General features: G+C 42.1%; 1 protein-coding gene across 5 annotated transcripts in view; it reads right to left on the bottom strand.

The window, feature by feature from the left end:
- Positions 1-16,643, bottom strand: part of LOC117158660 (uncharacterized) — a 267,429-nt gene that overhangs the window by 47,609 nt on the left and 203,177 nt on the right. For 3 of the 5 annotated variants that reach the window (XM_076618345.1, XM_076618344.1, XM_076618346.1), the window contains one exon: positions 3,269-3,314. The exons of the other annotated variants lie outside the window; for them this stretch is intronic. The gene's annotated coding sequence lies outside the window, so the exon portion shown is untranslated. The remainder of the gene's footprint in view (positions 1-3,268; positions 3,315-16,643) is intronic. 5 annotated transcript variants of the gene reach the window in all.

Genomic DNA, 16,643 nt, shown 5'->3' with positions numbered 1-16,643 from the left:
GGAATGTTATTCGATAAATCGGATATCAGTTCGGATAAATCGAGTTCTACCGCGGATACAGCGTAATTTCAGCGATTCACCCTCTGCGTGGAATTTTTGTTGGAAAATTTGTCAAATCGTAAGAAGGCATTCTTAAGATAGACAACGAAACTTGACTGAGAATCGAATTTTTCTCGTAACTGGTAGATAGACGAGCGAATATTCCCAATATTTCAGAAAGACTTGTCAGCTACGTTGCGGCGACTGTGCGATCGTAAACAGGTTGCTCGAAATCGCGACCCACGGAGCGGTCGGTTGCATAACGATACGACCTACGCTCGCGAGGTGCGAGATGGAGAGATTAACGCGTTCTCTGTATTTCGCCGTGAAACGAGGACCAGCGTCAAAGAGATCAACTCGTAGAGAAACGAAGCAAATATTCCTGGTTTGTAAATGCACAGATCTTGTACGAAAGCGATAATATTCATCGTGTGTTTCGACAGAATAATCTTATTATCGCTCGTGCTAATGAAAACATAGTTAAAACGATTGAAAGAACCGTCCGATCCAGAAACATTTGGTCGATCGTAAGCACGCGACAAGGAAGAAATAAAATAAATAGAGGAAGATAGTTTACTTAGAAAAAGTAAAGTGAGACAGGGTGGAAAAGAGGAAAGTCAAATATAATGAAACATGATTTCTGACTAGCAAAAAGTCGTGAAATAATTCGAATGACAAGCTACTTAGTATTTACACGTAATCGATCGCCACTCCGCTAGTCGTTCTATACGGCTCTTGAGCTGCCCTGACGGGTCATTGCTGTTCCACTCGAATCAACATGTCTCGAATAACAGAAACTTGTCTAAAAGGATCCCTGGTCTTTATATCATTTTATTTTTATCGTGTCGAATTCGCGAATGACAGCGCTGCAAATTCACGATACCTCGATAAATCTCGATAAGTCCTGCTTCGCCTCTTGCATTGCGCTTAATAGGTAGACAAATACCCTTTACACGTTAGAAACGATAGATAGCCAGATAAAGCGTCAATCAATGACTGAAAGCGTACCCAGATCCTTAAGATAACCAGATCTGCGTGAAGAATATCTGTGAAATGTTTCGGAATTCTTGGGTCTGAGATACTGAAAGATCTAAAAAGACGGATCGTTGATCAAACTTTCATCGATTAAATGCCACCAAGTTTATTCGTTTGTACACCTATTGGACGATAAATAGAACAGGATATTCACATTTGGTGTAATAATACGTTCGGAATTCGAGATACATCTGGAAAATCTACCGATGTTTGCTCAACGCTGGATACGTTTGCCAACAACTCAGACACATAGAAACAAGTTTGAGGAACGAATCAACTTCAAAGTTCATTCCAACTGTATTACTCCTATCAATCTCTATTAATCCACGTGCCAACCACCTCGATCAATCTTTAGCCGATATCGTCAACGTCGTACCAATCTGCACATACGCAGGTGTATCTGTCGACGCGAAACAACTGAGCAAACTCAATGAGTTACAGGTTTATCCGTTAGCACAGACGTCATTTTATTCTCTTTTTACTCTTCCGTGACACCATAGACGAGACGTCGCGACATTGGTAATCGACTCGTGTCTCGAAAAAGATACGATGTAAAACAAGTTCGTCTCCTCGCTGTCAAATCTTTCAAAATCCGTTCTTATAGATAAGTGAATTGATAAGTGATTTGAACGATCAGACACGAAAAATGACCAATTGGACATCTTGACCGCTCTTTCCTCCAGTGTTCCGGCATTGAACACCTCCCTTAAAAAAAAACACCAACACGCTGCCGGACTTCTTCCTCACCGATGACGACTCTCCGTCATCGTGTCGCTGGACCTGGTTACCGATCGTTTTTCATTCCAACGAGCCTGGGCGAAACGGGAGCGGGAAAATGTGGTCGATCAAAAGCTCGCCACGAATTGTCTCGTAACAACGACGCGAAGAAGTATCCTACGACGCGAAATAATTCTCCACGACCGAAAATATCGAGCGATCGATCCGTGTTCGCGCGCTCTTCCTCCACTGACTCGTGGGTGTGTATACACGGCTGTGCCGACAAGCAACAGGTATTAACATTATATAGGCCTGCATGTACGTTATATAGAAGCACGAGCGCGCTCGTGAAACGAGTATTTACTAGCGAAGCTGGCTGGCGAACAGAGCCGCCCGTATGCAGGCCGAACGCTGGTAAATCTAGCACGGTATCGCGTGAAGCAACTGGCAAGTACACGAGCACCTAGATACACGTATAAATATCGGTACCATCGGATAGGAGGCAACCATGGCGCGCAGCTGCACCGGTAGTTTGCAACAGATACTCGGAGGAGCTACCGAACGTGCTTCGTGGCAGGCCACCTCGAAGAGGAACAAGCGCACGCCTACCGCTTGGCAAGGTATTTTGATGCGTGTTTTGATCGGCTACGCGAACGGTACGCGCCTTGCTGTTACGCAATTGCGACCGATTGCAGCGATCGAACGGTTCGAGTTCGCTGTTAGAGGCGCGCAACGAAATGCAAAGAGATTTTTAGCGTTTAGGAGCAGCCTGACGTAAGACGAAACGGTGTATTAGGCCAGTCGTGTTACGTGGATGGAATTTTTTAATCTGGAAGATGCGCAGGAAGAACGTAACGAATGAGAAAATCGTGCCTCTAACAATGGTTAAATATCGTAAGCGAAGGAGAGGTTCTCGCGTAACGGTAATAGAACCGAGTGATTTCTATCGATCCTTTTTAGACTAACCGCCGATTATGTGCATCTTTTCGAGACGTAAACAGGATAGTCTGGAAGTGGAAACGTAATCTTTTTATTTCGCTCTTTTTCATCGTTTATCGCATATTGTCTGCGAGTCTTTCGATCGTTTTTCACGGTGTAACCATCATTGGCGTGCAACATAGGCGTTGGTAAAAGTCATGCGAATGGTTAAGAAATATTCTCGAAGCTAGAGAATTTGTACTGGGATCGGGCTTATTTTTGAACGAAATACGCGAAATTTGGCGTTCGCAGGGAAGATTTGCTTCTTCCGGCAGGTTTTTTCCGCAATTTTTCAGCTAGAAAATTAAAAAACCACAAGAGGAATCGAATTAAAAAAAAAATTACGTCTGTACTTCAAGGCTATGTTTATGTCGGAAAAGCGTCTAGTTCCGTGTAATTACTGGTCAGTTTAAAAGTCGACGTTATAAAAGTACAAAGATCGCAGAACGTAAAGTCGGGCAGAAAGAAGTTTTGGGTATTCGTCGTCGAAGTTACGTACCCCAGTGGCAGGAACAGAAGAGTGTGTCAGCTCCAAAACACCTCGTCTGGAAGGGAAAAAGAAAATGTATAAAATTTACGAGATAGTAAAGGCATAGAGAGGAGAAGAAATACAATGGGTATATTTTAAAGTCAAGTTCGACTCGCAAGCTTTGAGCGTAAATCTCAAGCACGAAATACGTTGAATTTGGCGATTAGAAAAGTAGGCGACGAGTGTAAACGGAAGAGAAATGCAACTGAAAGTTCGTTCTAACTCGCAGGGAGAGAGAGAGAGAGAGACTAATTGAAAAGTAAATAGGAATAAAATTTCTGAAATTGTTTTCTCCTACGTAAAACGCACGATCTTCGCAATTCTACGCTTTAGCGCGAAAAGTCTCATTGAAAGAAAAAATTCATTGAAAGAGAAACTTCAATTACGTAGAATTTGTATTAAAATTTGAATACGTAGAGCTTGCTAAACAATTTGTAACGATCGATGGAGGCAATTTATTTAATCGAAATTTCATTGTGCGTGGATCTAGTGGAAAAGGAATTCTCGATCGGAACTTTCGCGATAATGTCAGAAAATGGTACAAATTTCTCTCGCGGCTCTTCCATTCGAACCCGTTGAAAAATCGTTACGTGCGGAACCGGGTAACCGAAAGTGAGTTTAACGTAAGCGATACATAATTCGTTTGCCGAGCAAAATCTCTTCCTCGTTTCACAATCGAAACGCCGCATCAAACACGAACACGTTGAATCACAGGCAACGATTCCATTTGCTTTTTACGCGATCATTCAATTAGCAAAAGCTATCGATACTTCCGCGATCGCGTTCCAGTTACTGCAAATTCGCGTATTCTCGTCTCGCGGTGAAAAACGATCCAACACCGCAGCAAAAACGATAATGCAAGAAACGAAACTACTATTTCACAGTGATTTGCGTCGAATAGATCGATATTTAACTCTTGACGAGATACGTATATTAGGTTGTCCGAAAAATTAGCTTCTTTCGTTTTATTAAGAAAATAATAGACGCACGATGCTTTTTCTTTTATATTAATTTATTGGATTATGCACGAACGTAATAATAGAAATAGAATAGAAAATGGATCAGACCTAATTCAATAAAATAATATAAAACAGAAATTGTTGTTCAAACGAAATTAACTTTCCGGACAACCTAATATCCTCTTGTATTTATCGGCGAAATCATAGGTAGCATTTCCCCTGCGTAAATCTCGATTCCCAATTATCTTCCATCGATACGACGATTAGATAATTTACTCTGAACGTTCAACTTTCTCGATCAACGACGATAAAAATGCGACAAAAAGGAACACCACTGTATGAGAATACTTTATCGCTTCACTTTGCCACTGCTGGATATTTCCAGGTTATCGGCAGAATTACGACGAACCAACGTGCTACTGCGCGTCCAGCAATTAATTAACCGAGGTGGATAAATTTTGAGAATGCCGTCGAACGAGAAAGCTAATTGGATCGGTACGCTTACGAGCTCGTGCATGGTGATACGCGCTAATGCACCGATTCGCGCAACAGCCGTAGTTTTTGCCTGCGTGCTTGCCAGCTACACGACACGTAAATACGTGTTCCAATCGATTCCAACCGTTCTCGCGGCACGGACCTACAAACGTATAAAGATTGTCGCCCACTTAACAGCCACCATAGATATTCGTATGAAATGTATACGGTGTTCGCATCGTTAGTTTCCATTGACCTTTTTCGGCGAATTTGCGGCAAGGCTAGAAGAGGAATAAGGTTTTGGCCATTTTCATTCGTAGTCTGTCTGTAAATGCTACGAGTAGATATTTAAGACTGATACTGTAAGATACTGTAAGTCTGATGCTTTAAGACTTTCAAATTAACAGTTACCTTATCTTCTTCTTTTGTACGAAATCGGTTGATCCCTTTGGACGATCCTTTGGACGATAAAAAAACTACTGTAATGCTTTTCATTTAAGGAGATTGAACGTAAAAATGTGAAAAGATCGCCGAAGATCTTTGAAAACGCTGGCCAAATTTCTATCGAAATACTTGGTAAAATTAACATTTAAGAAAATACTTGATACGCGACTTGGTGTTGAAGAATATATTACAACAATTTTTGATCAATTTTTCCTACCTTCCTAACCGAGTGGATAATCTCGCGCCTATACGTAATTCTACGAGATACAACTTAAAAAAAGAAAAATTGATAAATTCCAAAGATCCAGTAGGTACGTAAATGCAACCAGTTTCTCTAATCGATAATGTAACATTTCTTTTAACTTTGCAATTTCTTATACAGATACTTGTAAAATATGCCACGCTTTCACATTCTCTTCCCGTTCCGATCGGCGATCTCCGATTCTTTTTTCAGAAATTTTCCTCGATTCGAGTCAGTGACAAATTCGTTGGAACCTTTATCGATTCCAGCCTGTCCGAAGCTGACGAGACGTCGAACTCTTAAACAGCGGTGAAGCTTTATCGATCGTCGAGGAGAATTTATCCGCCTATTAAAATCCTGACGCACAAAACGTTTCCGCTATCTATCCACCCGATGTTTCGTACGTCCCGCGTTATTTATGCGCGTCTCCGACATTCAGGAGGTTCCTCGTTATCTGTCTCGACTCGGGACGTTTAAGCGTTTCGCGTTATCTGCTACAAGTCGGACAAGCTTAAGAAATTTCACCGAGGAAACACGCGCGCTTGGCTCGTGGAAATATCTAGAACCACTGTGCGTTTACAGTCCACAGAACGCGGGAAATTGACGAGTTTCTATCGTGTTTCCTTTTGGAAAGCTTGACAGTTTTTACTTTGAGATATCCGACTTATCGCTTTCTTACGAACTTTGACTTTGAATGTAACGTTCAGCGAGAGTGAGAGGGTAAAGTTGAAACCCAATCTGATAACATGCATACAGGTTGCAAGATATTCACTGCGAATATTTAATAAAGTGATTACAGAAGGAAGAGTACGAATAGTCACACTTAGGCGATTTCGTCGAATGCTGAGACTTATTCACCGGTTTGCTGTTGCGACTTCTTTGAAAAGCGCGTACCTAAAATTTGTCGCAAAAGAGTAAACGACGACGAGTATACTCGTCGAAGGCAGAGTATACGTGGCTGTTGTAACATAGAATTAAATTGTAACGAAAGGACTGTTTTATTTTTTAATTTTATTACCGACAGCGCTCGTCGTGACACAAACTATGGCCATTTCTTCGTGACGAGTATACTCGTGGAAAACGACCAACTGGTTAATATCGAGAATGATTACCTGTTTAAATACTTTCGTGAACTTCGTCAAAAATATATATATTTGCACTAAATGTGTCGTAACTTCTGTGTACACGGTCAGAATCGTTTGCAATTTGCCCCAGCAGCATCGCGATAGTTGGTTGTCGTTACGATACTAACGAAATTTCGAAATATTTCGCGCAAATATGCGAGTGTTCACAGGTGTTGGAATACTCTGGCGAGTCGTTGTACGTATGATTTTACGTAATTTGAATTTACGCGTATCAAAGCGACGTCCGTGGAGTTCTGAAGTCGCCGTTTCGCATAATCATCTACGGTAGTGCATACATCTTGTTTCACGTGGTTGGTGCTACGAGTTGTGGCGAGTTTCGTCGTGTTGCAACGACTCTTTCGACGAATGAAGTTCTAGACTCGAGTGATACCGCACGGTTGAACATGGCTTCCAGCGAATTAGAATAACAGATTGAGAGAGCCACGAGTAATTGCCAGAGTAAGAGAATAAGATGTTGACGGGACGTTTATTGGCTCGCATCGAGCTCAACGTGGTCATTTCGAATGCTAGAATCCATCGGTAAGCAGATATGGCTTGTTGGAACATAAAATTCCCTCTAACTATAACTCGAAAACAAGGTGAAATATAGGATCTTGTGCGCGAGCGCTGAATTTGAAATTCCACTGCGTGTCGTATATTATGAGACACCTTGTATTTAGTATGGATATGTAACTAGGTTTACGGTGATGGGTTTGCGAAACGAAATGCTGGTATTATTTAAGTTGACGTTTCAATTCATTACTGCTTCTTTAACGTCGCTGCTATTTCTTTACGTTTAAGAACTAACGCTAAGAACACGCGTATCGATATAAATAGCAATGGTATATTACGTCGTTGTAAAGATATTTCATGATCGATATTCGATGCGATAAAGATATCCGAATGGAGAAGCGTGCGAGATACTTTTTCTCGACTCGCTCTAAATTAAGCGGAACGACACGAATAACCATAAATTTAGCGAGCTAGTTTCGCCAATTCCATCTCCAATTACGATCAAACGAATTTGATCTAATTGACGAACTATCGCACATCGAATGCACGAAGCTCGTTTATTTTACGATTAAACAAATTTCTGGCTACCTACGATCGAGCAGACTCGCAACGTCGAGTGTCTCGTTCGATAGGACGAACAGCTGGAAAAATTTACCGAATGTCCGGCTGGACAAATTGTAAAGTACGAATTAAATAATTTAAAAAAAGAAATAGGACGAGACGATCGCCTATTAACAATTAAGTTCGATTATTTAGCAAACCACTTAGCCGAAAAACTAAACCAAAAAGAAACCACCCCTCTGTCTAGTTAGATAGTCAGATAATTAGGAGCTAGCGCTATTACAACACGTTCGTAGGATCGCTTCTATCGCTTTCTGCTGTTTAAATCTGCCCTAAAGCAGCTTCCACCTATTAGCCGGCCACTGGCCATGCAACGTGGCTTGTTAACGAGCGCCAATTTCCTTTGAAAGCTCGCGACCGCCTTCGAGATTGACTCAGGGACGAGGAAAATCGGACAGAAATCTGGGAAAAGCCGTAATTATTATTAATAAAGCGGACAATGCGCTCGCGTCGCGCCACACGGGGAGGGGAGCAGGGGATCGTCAAGCTTCTAGCACGAACGACGATTAAGCTGGAACGCGATGATTTCAGCGAGCTGCTGTCCTAGAAAAGCAGCTCGCGCACGCTCGGATCTAATTGCTAATTAGTAATTAGTAGGTAGACGCCGACGATCCATAGTGCCTTGCCATAAACGACTACAAATGGGCGGTCGTGAGTCTGGACCCGGTTGAAAATTGAGAAATCAGGCGTTTCTTTTTCTTTTTTTGGGGGGGGACGGCACTTCGCTTCATACAGCGTGCGCCGGTAATCGTCGTGGTGCGAAGATAATATCAAACGGAGACAGAAAGAGTCTTCTCGAGAAGAGTGGAACGACTTCTGTCAGTTTCTGTATTCTTCTTTTCCAGTCTATGTCGAATATCGAAACTCTGGCGTTTAATATCGAAATTCTTGGAATTGGAAGACGCGCGACTGCACGCAACGCAAACACGTAAGGCACAAAAGTTACGGAGAAAACATCCGAAACGGAGTGCTCTCTGCGACATCCAATCGATGACAGAACTTCTCAGCCAAACTCTGTGTTTCTAATTCCATCGACAAAGATACGAACTTCCGTAAATACACACGATCTGTACGTGTATTATACGGAACAACGAAATACTTCTACGATACAAACCAGTTATTCGATTAAGAGAAATCCCCTGTTTACACGAATAGGATCGGACAGAAAGGAGGTGTCATTCCCTTTTCTGCGGCCTGAGATCGCGCAAAGCGACGAAATGCAATGCATCCTGAGGTGTTGTGGAACCCAGGGATGCGGTAATTTTGCATCAACCATCGTTCGTGGTCACGTTTTCATTTACGTTTGCCCGCTGTCCGCCATGCGCGTCGGCTTCGTTCCAAAACTCGATCCGCCGCTTTATTACCGCATTTTTTGCGCGTTTTGGGAGAAAGGGCCGTTTCGCCGAGAGAAACGAAAGAGAGAAAAAGAGGGGCGAATAAAGAGAGGACGATGAGGACAGTGGACGTAAGAGGCGCGGCGAAAACGGCCAACAACGGTAGAGGACAATGAGAGGAGGAACAAAAAGGCACAGAGAGAAACAGAGGCGGCACGCAGGATGCATTTAAAGTCGTCTCAACATCCGTTCAGCCTCTCTGTCTCGCTCTTTATCTCTCTCGGCTCTGACAGAGCGGAAAAAGAAGGATTCGTGTTCTTTCTTCGGCATACGAAATCCCGCGTCGTTCATCGCGAGTGTACGTGAAAGAACGCGCGGTCTCGCCCTCCGGCTGGCTTCTTTCGATTATCTCTCCTTTTTTTCGGCTGCGTGACACGCGTGACCGTGGCCAACGCCCGCTATTTTATCCACCCGTTCGCCCATTTCGCGGGACATCCTCGTTAACTCGCCCGACTTCGAGCTCAGGTCGCACACGGCCGTTTGCCTCTCGTAAGTTGCTCGCATCTGCCGTGTTACGCCGAAAACGCGTATCTGCGACTTTCGCTTAAATCCAGCTATCGGTGCCAGGTAGCACGAAAATCGTTTATCTGTATGCATGTTAAACCGGAAAGCCGTATCTGCGTTGAAACTAAATTAACGAAATGTCGAGTGAGACAGCAGATCGAGGATAAAGAATACGAGGAGGAGGAGAAGAAAGAGAAAAAGAAAGAAACGGTTGTATCGAAACCGAAGATACGACAGTTCGTATCTCTGACAACGCGTACGAAATCGATGCCGTGTTGTTAAATATTAAAAGTTATTTTTCTCGCAACCACTGTTCCCACCAGATACGCCTGTTTCAATTTCGCATCGTCGTAAGTATTTCGACATCTGCCGCAACTCGAGCAGAAGGTTCACGTTCCTACTACGTTTCTACCGTTGTGTCTGAACTACGGATTTCTATTCAAATTTTTGTGAAAATATTTCTAAGGAATAGAACCTGGACAGACGTTTGCTTCGTCCCTTAAAAGTTACGACGATCGCGCTACTTCGAATGTTTCGGGTATTCCCACGTTCTATGCAATTTCGCGTCTTTAAATTTCGCATAAGCGTACAAAAGTCCACGGGCCACCGATCATCCAATGAAGAACGTCGACATCTTTTCTCTCAGATCGTCAAATGAAAACGATAGAAGTCGTGCAACGAACGAACCCTGCCTCCAACCAAATATAATATATTTTTGGCATGCCAGGCTATTTCAGTAATTAGCTGGTGCAGGCCGTGAAACGCAGAAGGTTGAAAATCACTGGGCTATCCGCGTGTCCCGTTAACCTTGCGCGATTCAACGTCCTCGTTGCGAGATAACAAATTTACGACGTTAACCCCGTCGCCTTTTTCAGCCGCCACGCTCCACGGGCCACGATCTGCCGATGTGCGCGCGACGTCTGCATTTTTCGTCGGGTCTGTCTTTATAGCTACCGGAAGCGACACGAGAATCGCCGGGAATGCCAGCCACGAGATCCGACCACCGAACGGCTACTTTGTTGCAGAGTTGTGGCTTGTCTTGATGAGATCGAGGAGACGTTAAGTGGTTTAAGCAGGATGTTTAGCAGGGGATGCGCTCCGCGATATTCCGCTGCAATTTATTCGTTACGAGTTGAAGAAATACTGGAATTAATTTGACATACGATCAGTTAATTCAACTTGTCGAGTATTCGACATTCGTCGTTTCTTTCGACCGATTTACATCCTGCGATTCTGTTTTTTAATATCGTGGCTGTTGGCTGCGAAAGAGAATTCCAGTATAATACTTTTCTTCTTATCTTTGTCCATCTGGATTTCACGATTTCGGGAAATTCAAAGAAATCGACGTATCCATAACATCGTGACGTTGTGATTTTATTTTGCCAATTGAAGAAGAGAATTGTCCGAACCAATGACGTATTCGAGTTATCGTTGTTCGACAGATTTATTCGTATCTTAATTGTTAAGAGGTGATATCGTGTAATTTTCGACAGTCTCTTTTACGAAACTAATTCAAAGTCAGAGTATCTCGCAAGGTTACCTCTCTTTGCGCCATTACATTCCTGAAAATTATATTCCGTAGTTTGTATATAATTAATTACAAAAATTTGCATCGATGTGCATAAGTTGTGCGAGCTAATAGGACGCGCGTTCGTGACGTTCTTATATCCGACACGATAATAATATGTTTTTATTGGAGAATATTCTTAAAGATTATGGTGATCATCTAATGATATATAGTTGAAATTTACGGCAAAAGGGTTGTACAGGTTCAAGCTGTTATTAAGCTTGACTTTACGCGTGTAATTTATCAGCTATCTCTAACTTTCAAGTATTTCTCCTTTACACGTTCACGTGAGATTTCGAACAGTCAATTATTCTTGATCGATCGTACGCATATTTGACCGTACGTAACTAACAATAATTAGTAAAAACGATACTGACAAGAAAATAAACTCCGTGTCTCCTACTATGCGAATATTTAACTTATACCAATGGCACATAGAATGTGCTTAATGGCACCATCATGTGCCCTGAGATATCGCCTCATTTTAAGTTAAATACGCCGACGTTGTGCAGAAGAAATCGTAGTTTACCGCATCAAGAAGCTCACCGTACGAGCTTTCGCCGATTGAACTGGGTTAACCGCATTAGCAGTAAGCATCGGTGAATTTTGCAATTCCATAAATCTCCGCAATTCTCCTTCGGCTATAACATTGATAAAACATTGGCCACGTACAAACCGCTTTTAATCCAATCGTACACCGAAAGGTTACACGACAAGTAACAGAACACGTGGGGCTCGTTTGGAGAGCTGATCGTACACCTAAAAGCGATGAAAGATGCTCATACGAACTTCCATACGCCTTCGTTCAGACATAAGGAATTTTATATGAACAGAGCAAAGCTATCGGAAACGTCGAAACACGAAGGTTCGGGATAGAACAGGCTCTTCAAGAAATTCGGGAAACACCAGAAACCATAGAGAACCGGATCTACGACAAGACGTGTGCGGACTTGCCTCGACACGCGAGCTGATTATTCCGAGCATTCTTCGTAAAGGCAATTAGATGACAGAAAATTCGTTGCGTCTCGTAGACGAAGACAGATAAAAGAAACGATTAAACGCGAAAATTTTTTCCGCTGTTTCTAGCTCGCAAAGTGGCACGTGTTCTGTTACACCCTGTGTAGTAGCGAACATAGGATATAACATAGGAACAGCGATAATAGCAATAATGTTTCAAAATTTGCTATGCTCGTATCTGAAAAATAACACAGTCCGAACACCTCAAGCAATCGCTTTCCACTTTTCTTTCGGTTCTCGTTAACGTCCATCAAATTTTACAGAATCTTGCTCCGAATCACCTGTCCGAACGGTGAAATTCCAGTTTCACCGCGCGTCTACCGCGTTCCATGGGTTTCGCAAGCGACAGGGGAAACCGAGGGTGGTCGAAAAATCCGGCACCATTTGCTAATAATCCAAGTAACAGGTAGGATGACGCGGTGAACCGAGCAGGAAACAGCGGGGAAAGACGGCGAGCCGCTTGATAGCTGCATTAAATTCATATTAAGGCCGCCGTCTCGATCTAAACTCGACGACTTATTTCTCGATGAGAAGCAGCGGTTTCGCGAACAGGCAACGTTGAACGCGTGTTCAACAGGCAGTGCGCGAGTTCCTACGATCGTATCGATCATGCAAATTTTTGAATCAGAGCAAATCGACGTAACAAGTGTCACAAGCCTGTTTATACTTATTTCACTCGAACGTTCGTGCAGGCCTTGAACGCGACTTTTTCATTTTTTTACCCCATTGGTTTCCCGAGGGAAGGATAAAAATGAATAAAAACACGTAAAAACACGTCGGCCAAGCACGATGTTAATGTATTCGCGTCAGCTGAAGTGACGTGAATTACTTATTTGCTCGAATTACTGTCGCGCGGTTATTATATCTTATAATATTGTAGCAAGGATAACGAATATCGCAAATAATTTGCACGCCTGATTAATAATTCGCTATGTTCGGTCGGTCGGGTGATCGGAAAGAATGTCGAAGTTTCAGATAGCACGGACACATAGATATTCCGAGTAAACTTGGAAAAACTTGTCGTACGGTTTTCCTAAACGTGCATACAGGAAATAGATATTTCGTTTTGTTGAAAAGTAGGAGGAAAGTTACGCGATTAATGGGAACGTGAATCAGGAACGTAAGGCGTAATGGGTGTTCTCTTTTACAGCTCGATTTATACATTTTTCATGAAACGAGTAAACTTCGTGCATAAATTAGTTATAGGTAAAGAAAAAAAAAAAACATAGAACGAGACACACCCTAATAGAATCGTTTTAATGGGTTGAAAATATTTTACGCGTGTCTCTATGGTTTTGTACGGTGGCGAATGAAGAAAATAGACCAGGATTCAGGAAAACATGTTGCTGTTCTCGGGCAAGGATATTTCTAATAGGAGCAAGTTGTGTAATTTTTTTACTCGCATTTATTGTATTATCTTCTCACGTGCGTGAATTTCATTAATTTATAATGTAGCCTACGATCCCAACATCGTTGCATTATGCATTCAGATTGACAATCCGATATGCACGATGCTTCCGGTTTTCACGGACAAACTTTAAAAATACGAAGGAATATTCAAAACGAGAAAATTGATACGCGCAGCAATAATTTTGCTTTTAAAACGCAGTTAACCGCCAATTAAGGGTGTAAGAATAATCGACGTTATATTAATTATCGACCAGTAATTACAAATTTGCAAGTGGGCGACGATAATATTTACGGCATCGTCGAGATATGCGTTCGTATTTACACGAAAAATCTCTTATTTCAATTTTTACCACGTGTCCTTCTCAGGACACGTCGCAGTTATCGGTCGAAATAGCTTCGTTTAAATATATCGCGATACAGATTATTTCGTGAAAGACGCTGATCGACCGATTGAATTCACGACGTTGGTCGTCGTAAGCCGTCGTCGTCAGGCTCGTTACTTACGTAAGACCAGAGAGTATTCCCGGTGTAACGGAATGCAGAGACACCGGCGTGCATCTCTTTCTCTTTCTCTCTCTTGAGTGGGAGAGAGAGCAGGATAGTGGATGGACGCGGTTGAATTCTAAGTTCAATCACGGTGCATTGAATAACGAGTTACGTCATGGGACCGGCTCTCCCACATGCTGGACCGACTCGCCAATATTTATCTTAATTAAACGTTGCGTTGAACGATGTTGTTCTTTTTTTTTTTATCACAAAACAAGAGGAGATTGCCACTTTCCGCAATGGAATCGCGTGACACCGGTCGTGCACGCGTTCGTTAATGAAAAAGTCATTAAGGTACGGACATGGTTAATTAAAATCGTCGTTTATCCGTCGTCTCCTTTTCTGTGATTCGGCGTAGCGAGAATTCCGTGGCTTTAAATTTATATTCCGTTTCGTCGTTGCAAATTAATAACCAAAACGTTGACAATTTTTCAGTCCACGAGACTTACGCTTATCTTATTAATCGTTTTAAAGAAAGATCGTGCATCGTCGACGATGAAACGCAGCAGTGAACGTGTTAGAATTTTCTTTTACGCGCAATGTTTACGCGTTCCTCCCGCCCTCTCCAAGCTGGTCGATCGATATTGGCTGTAAAATTATCGAAAACAAATAACGGTCTGCGGCGAACTTTGGTGGAAGTTCGCGTCTGCGAAACCGGTACTTATCTCCCGATATTATACAGCGGCGTGTACCGTTGCGTAACGATCGTTTCAGATGTGTAGACCGCCTGCCATTTATAAATTTTCCGCACGCTTATGCAATAACCATAGCCGGACGGTGCACGCGCGCTAAACCCCGTGAAACCTCGTGAAACCCCGTGACCAGTTTAGTTTCCCTCGACGACGAATTTTCGTGCCACGGCGTGTCAAATGTCGAGAGATCATGGTACACGAAGCTCGCAGCTCGGCCGACGAGCATAGCGATTAATAGTTGCCGACGATGGTATAGAATACGTGCACCTGGTGAGCTCGATTATAAATTGGTATCGTGAGACGAGGTTAGTCGTGAGTCGTGATCGATAAACTGGAGGACTCTTCGTTTTCGTCTCTTTTTCTTTTCGCAACGAGAAAGTCTATTAGTCGAAGATTGATTTAACGAAACGAGGATGTGGGTCGATCAGTTTTATTTGAAGTGTACTTTATCATTTTGCAGCGATGATGATATTTTCCGTTTTATCCAGTGGATATTTTTCGTTCTTTCATTTCCACGGAGAAATCTAATAGTAGTTTGCGATCTTAATAGCGTCTGCTCTTATATATCGTGTAAATCGCTTGCATCTTTTTATAAAATATACATTATATAAAACATAATTTATATAAAACAATTAATTATATAATTTATATAATACAAACACAATTTATATAATACAATTTATATAAAACATAATTTTTATAAAATTCAATTGTTTTTTTTAACAGAATTCGCACCTCGTAGGTTTTATTCCTTATAAAGTTTGTTGCAAAAAACGTTTGGACGATGTTTACGTGGCATCGATCGATTAGATTTTAAAGGCAGCATGGAACCAGTCGCGCGTTTTTAATCGATAACAACGATTATTCCGACTCATGAATAATCCAGAGATATACTGACAGGTTAACATAACTTATTCACGAATCGTTAAAAATACACAAACGATTATCCTTGCCACGACTTTATCGTTTCGTTAGCTATAGCTGTTCTACGTCATCAGACTGATTAAAAATATCATCAGTACGATCATCCTAATCGCGTGTCTTGCTACCGTGTAATAATAACAACGATGCCAATAAAATTTCAAAATGTCTCGTACGATATATTCACGATAGATGCGTACAAGCGTTTCGATACTTTCGTAAACGACCGTTTTATTCATCTCGACGACGTTCCTTTGGCTCGAACACGTTACGAGATACAAACTCACCAGATTACGAGCTTACATTGTATACCTGTTCATTATTTCGTGCGAGCAGTCCTTTAGTCCACGCGCTCCTTATTCATTTCCGCTGCGCGGCCACGAGTATACACGAGCTCGCATGTACGGCCGTCTCGCATTTTCCTCGGCTATCTATTTAGTGTTCACCACGGCATGGAAAGTATTTCATGCCGAAACAGGTCGCGAGTAACATTATCAGACTGGAAACCCGTTCGACGAAATTTTCGCCCGACCGCTGATCGAACCATGTTGGAGCTGGCCCGAATCGCGTTCAAACATTCCTCAAATTAATTCGTACTGATACCGCGAGTCTTTCGAGACGAATGCTTCGATTGCGTAAAGATACTCAGCCAGTGGAAAGGGAACATTGAACTCGCAGGATATGAAAAAGATATTAGAGGAAATATCGATAAACGCGAATGTTTGATACAAACGAACGTTCTTGATTATTTATTCATGAGGATTATTTATTAATCGTTTTAAATAGAAGGAATAAAATATGGAAATACGAATGGAGGAGTGAAATTAATATTTGGTGTTATATCGTGGTAGAATATTATTTGATATTTTATTCAAAAACGATATGATTTCAAATAAATACGAAATGGACAATTCTATA

The sequence above is a fragment of the Bombus vancouverensis genome, chromosome 5 (genome assembly GCF_051014615.1).
Source record: "Bombus vancouverensis nearcticus chromosome 5, iyBomVanc1_principal, whole genome shotgun sequence".
Taxonomy (NCBI): domain Eukaryota; kingdom Metazoa; phylum Arthropoda; class Insecta; order Hymenoptera; family Apidae; genus Bombus; species Bombus vancouverensis.
This window is presented reverse-complemented; position numbering and strand designations above follow the sequence as displayed.